The sequence below is a fragment of the Canis lupus genome, chromosome 35 (assembly GCF_011100685.1).
Source record: "Canis lupus familiaris isolate Mischka breed German Shepherd chromosome 35, alternate assembly UU_Cfam_GSD_1.0, whole genome shotgun sequence".
Classification (NCBI taxonomy): domain Eukaryota; kingdom Metazoa; phylum Chordata; class Mammalia; order Carnivora; family Canidae; genus Canis; species Canis lupus.
In genome coordinates, this window is record NC_049256.1 from 15,223,295 (window position 1) to 15,227,543 (window position 4,249).

Consider the following 4,249-nt stretch of genomic DNA (forward strand, 5'->3'; position numbering starts at 1 on the left):
CTCAAGCATTGGTTTTACCATTTTCTACATTTTCACAAGTAACCAGAAATCGTCCCTCTGCAACAGGCTGCAGTTTGCCCTCTCTTAAAATAGTTTCTTTACAATAGTCTTTATATCCCCTTCCCTTAAAATGTTTGTAATGCAAGATCTTATGTTGTCACTCACCTCCATTACACACACACACACACACACACACACACACCTTAGTCTATTGTCATTTGTGAGGAGTGGAGTGTTTTGACCCTACAGGATAAGAATCCTTTCTTATAGAAGACTAGTTCTCATAATTTTTAGTCCCAGACCTCTTTTCACTCCTAAAATTATTGAGGATTCTAAAGAGCTTTTATTTATGTAGGTTATACCCACTGACATGTGCTGCATTAGACATGGAAACTGAGACATTTTAAAAATATTTATTCTTTTAAAAATAATAGGACTGTTATATGGGAACAAATGTTCTTATAAAAAGTAAAAAATATTTTGCTTTTTCTAAAGTAAAACAAATATTAAGCAAACTGACAATGTTTTGCATTTTTAGAAATCTCTTCAATACCTGGCTTCATAAAAGGCAGTTGGATTCTCATCTGCTTCAAACGTCATAAGTATATGGTTTTGGTGCAAGTATATGAATAAAATCTGACATACAGTCACACAGGTATGTCACTGTTAAAAAAAGAAATATTTTAGTAGCCTGTTTATGTAATTGTAGATATACTTTTTTGATACTACACCAAAATTTAACAGTGGTAATTTCTTAAAAGTTGCAGAATATAATCCAAAACTATAACAATGACTTTTTTTCACATTCTGTTACATTAAAATTCACTGGTCTACCTCACACTTAAAATGGATCTTTTACCAAATGCATGATTTGTAACATCATGCATTGGTCATTTGGGAAAAAAAAGGGGGGGAGATACACAGATCTTCATATGTTGACAACTTTTGTTATAAAATATTTAAAAAAAATCAAATTCGTAAATATCACAGCTAATTTCATCATGATCCTTTAGGTATTAGGGAGCAGTCATACTGCTTCATGATATATTACACAAGTTTTTAAAATCCTAATTTTCACTTGAAAGCTCAAATTTTATCATTGGCTATAAATACTACTAGTTATTCTCCCTGAAGTAATGCACCCATTTCATTCATTTTTTAGAAGATAACTGCCAAATACCCAGTCTAAGTAAGCATTGTGTTTGTCTGTCAGTTGTTCCTTCAAATAAAAATAGCTTCCCATGGAAAAAAAAAAGGAACTAATTCAACTCCTTGCTTTTTCTTGAGACATCCATCAAACTTTGGAACACAACACAAAGTTTGATTCATCTAGCCCGTTTCACCACAAAACACTAAAAAGATCTAAAGTGTTGAGATTTAACAAAGTTAATCATTTCTATTGCTTTATCAAGGTCACTTTTGAGTGACACTGGCTTTTCCTTTTCTCTGTCAGGGTGGTAAAGTTTACAACCACTACAAGTGCAGTCTGGTACCAAGGCCTGGAACCATCCTAAGAAGCCAGCATTCTACCCACCATGTTGATGCTTTTGCATCAAGAGTGGAAATATCAACAACTGAAAAAACCAACACCTTAGTATTATTTGGAAAATACTTTTGACATCATGGACACATTAAATGTGCCCTGGAGGCCCCAGGGGTCCATGACTATACCTTGAAAAGCATTGTCATAGACTGTTTTATTTTGCCTTTTTAGAAAAATTATAATACTTAGTATTACACTGGGGAACAGAATTTGATGTATTATGTGCTCACTTCTGCTTATCTAGATCTGATGGGAGAAGAGATTCTCTAATAAAATTAGTTTTGATTTATTGAGCATGAACCATCCAATATTTCCCAAATGTCACTAATTCACAAGTTTTGCCAAAGCAATATAGTCATTTCTTAAACTTAAATATTTTAAAAGACCTTTTATCAAGCTGGAAATGAATACCACAAATGAAAGAAATATATTAATACTTCTAAAATAAATATATAACTACTTCGATTTTTAAGGAATTGCTCATATTGTTCATGAAGCATACTACCTAAAATCATTCCAGATACCACCATCAACAGCTCGAGGATGGTTTTGGAAAGACTGCGACCATCCCTCCCTACCTTTGAGCTGCTTTGCTTTGCCAAATTCCGTTGTATGCAAATTTATTTCCATATTTCTTTTACATTCTTCTGTCTACAGACTCCTGTTGGGAATAATTAGAAAAGAGGAAACTGGGGCATTGGGAAACACAAAAGGGAGGTAAGGCAGATGGCAGCGAAGAAATAGAAGTTTGGGCATGAAGCTCTGGGAGAGGTAAAGGAAGAGGAGGAGAGAGAGGCAGGAGCTCCTTCATTGCCCTCCAGGGTCTAGGGAGGCAGGGAAATGATGTGAGCATAAAAGGGACTAGTAGATGTCCAGTGTGACCAGTGTGGGGCTCTGGTATTGGAAACAAAAATACCTACCTGGCTGTGTTAAATAAGTCTTAATGCAAAATTTTTCCACTTGACATATCCAAGCATTTTTGTGTCTATGAGGCCAAGACAGGATTCAGAACACAAGCATCACCAAACCTAAGTTACACAAATAAAAAGCATCTGGGCATCTGGCTGGCTCAGTGGGTAGAGCATGTGACTCTTGATCTCAGGGCTGTGAGTTCGAGCACCTCACTTAAGTAAATGAAACTTAAAAATAAGAAAAAGAAAAGCATTGAGTATTTGGAGGAAAGGAGTGTGTATCAGTGCCCATGATGCATACACATACACTGTCTCTTAGTGTGTCTATTTTCTACAATGAATCCAAATAAATTTGAAAGCATCTTGTAACTGTGGGATGAAGAGATCATGAAACGTCTTCATTTAGCCAAAGAATGTAATGGAAATTAACAGTATAAAGTCTATTATAACCCAGTGAAGTTGTGAAAATGCTTTTCATATTCCTCTTTCTTCTATTATCTTTATTGCTTTGTGCTAGCAAACATGTTATAAAGTATTTATGAAGACTTTTACTGGTTGACTTGTTACCTTGGTTCTTAAAAACTATCTTTGCCATAAGGCAATGTTTTCAAGGTTGAGTGGAATACATTAGGGGGTCACAGATGAGAAAGGACTTGAGCCCCTCATCCTTCCTTCTGCGAGAACTTCTCTGCTTTGAACTACTTTGCATGTCAATCTTCTCCTGAAGAGATTTTTCCTTTTATGGAAAAATAATGTTTAAGTAAGAAAGCCAAGGTCATAAAGTCTAAAGTCCCTCAACAGGAATTCTCCTTTCAACTTTCAACAACATGACTAAATGTTACAATGCCAAAATGATATGCAAAATAACATGAAGAGGTATATCAAAAAAGAGGGCACCCACATAGCCAATAGGCATATAAAAATGTGTTTGACTCCTTTAGACGTCAGGAAGATGCAAATCAAAACCACAAAACATGCTGTTTCATACCCACCAGAATGGCTAAATTCATAAGACAATGATATGAAGGTGTTGGGGAAAAAAAAAAGGAAAACTGGAACTTTCACTGAATGCTGGTGGATGTGCAAATTGGTATAACAGATCAGAAAATTGGCAATATCTACTAAAGCTGAAAATGCACATGCTCTGCAATCCTGCATTCAAACTCCTAGGTATATACCCAATGCAGAGGCATCAAAGACATTAAAAAAATGTTCTTAAAAGCACCATTGTTAACAGCAAAAACTAGAGACAAAACAAATGCCACCAACAATAAGGTAGAAAAATAAATAGCATATTGAGGGACACCTGAGTGTCTCCATCAGTTTAAGCATCCTACTCTTGATTTTGGCTCAGGTCATGATCTCAGGATATGGGATCAAGCCCCCTGTCGGGATTTGTGCTCAGTGGGGAGTTTGCTGAAGATTCTCTCTCTCTCCCTCTCCCTCTGCTTCCTCCTCCTCCTCTCTCTCTCTCTCTCTCAGAAAAATAAATAAATCATTAAAAATAAAATAAATAACAGCATATTTCTATAAAGGAAAACCATAGAGCAAAGTAAAGGAATGAGCTACTGCTAAATATAATAGCATGGATTTAAAGAAGCCAAAGACAAAAGAAATATACTGTATGATATCATTTATATAATGCTCACAAATAGGAAAAACTAATGTATAGCAATGAAAGACAAGACATGAATTACCTTTGTAGGGGAAGTGAATGGAGAGGCTCCAAGGGGATGGGGGTTGGTATACCACCAATGTTCTGTTTCATGATCTGAGGGTGTCACCTAAGTTCTCT

The 4,249-nt window shown here is 35.6% G+C and overlaps 1 long non-coding RNA gene across 1 annotated transcript; it reads right to left on the reverse strand.

Moving 5' to 3' along the window:
• Positions 1-552: 552 nt before the first annotated feature.
• On the reverse strand, positions 553-4,249 carry LOC119867619. The gene is made up of 3 exons (XR_005384163.1): positions 4,152-4,249; positions 2,122-2,204; positions 553-663 (listed from the first exon to the last, which is right to left on the reverse strand). It is a non-coding gene; the product is annotated as an uncharacterized LOC119867619 (long non-coding RNA).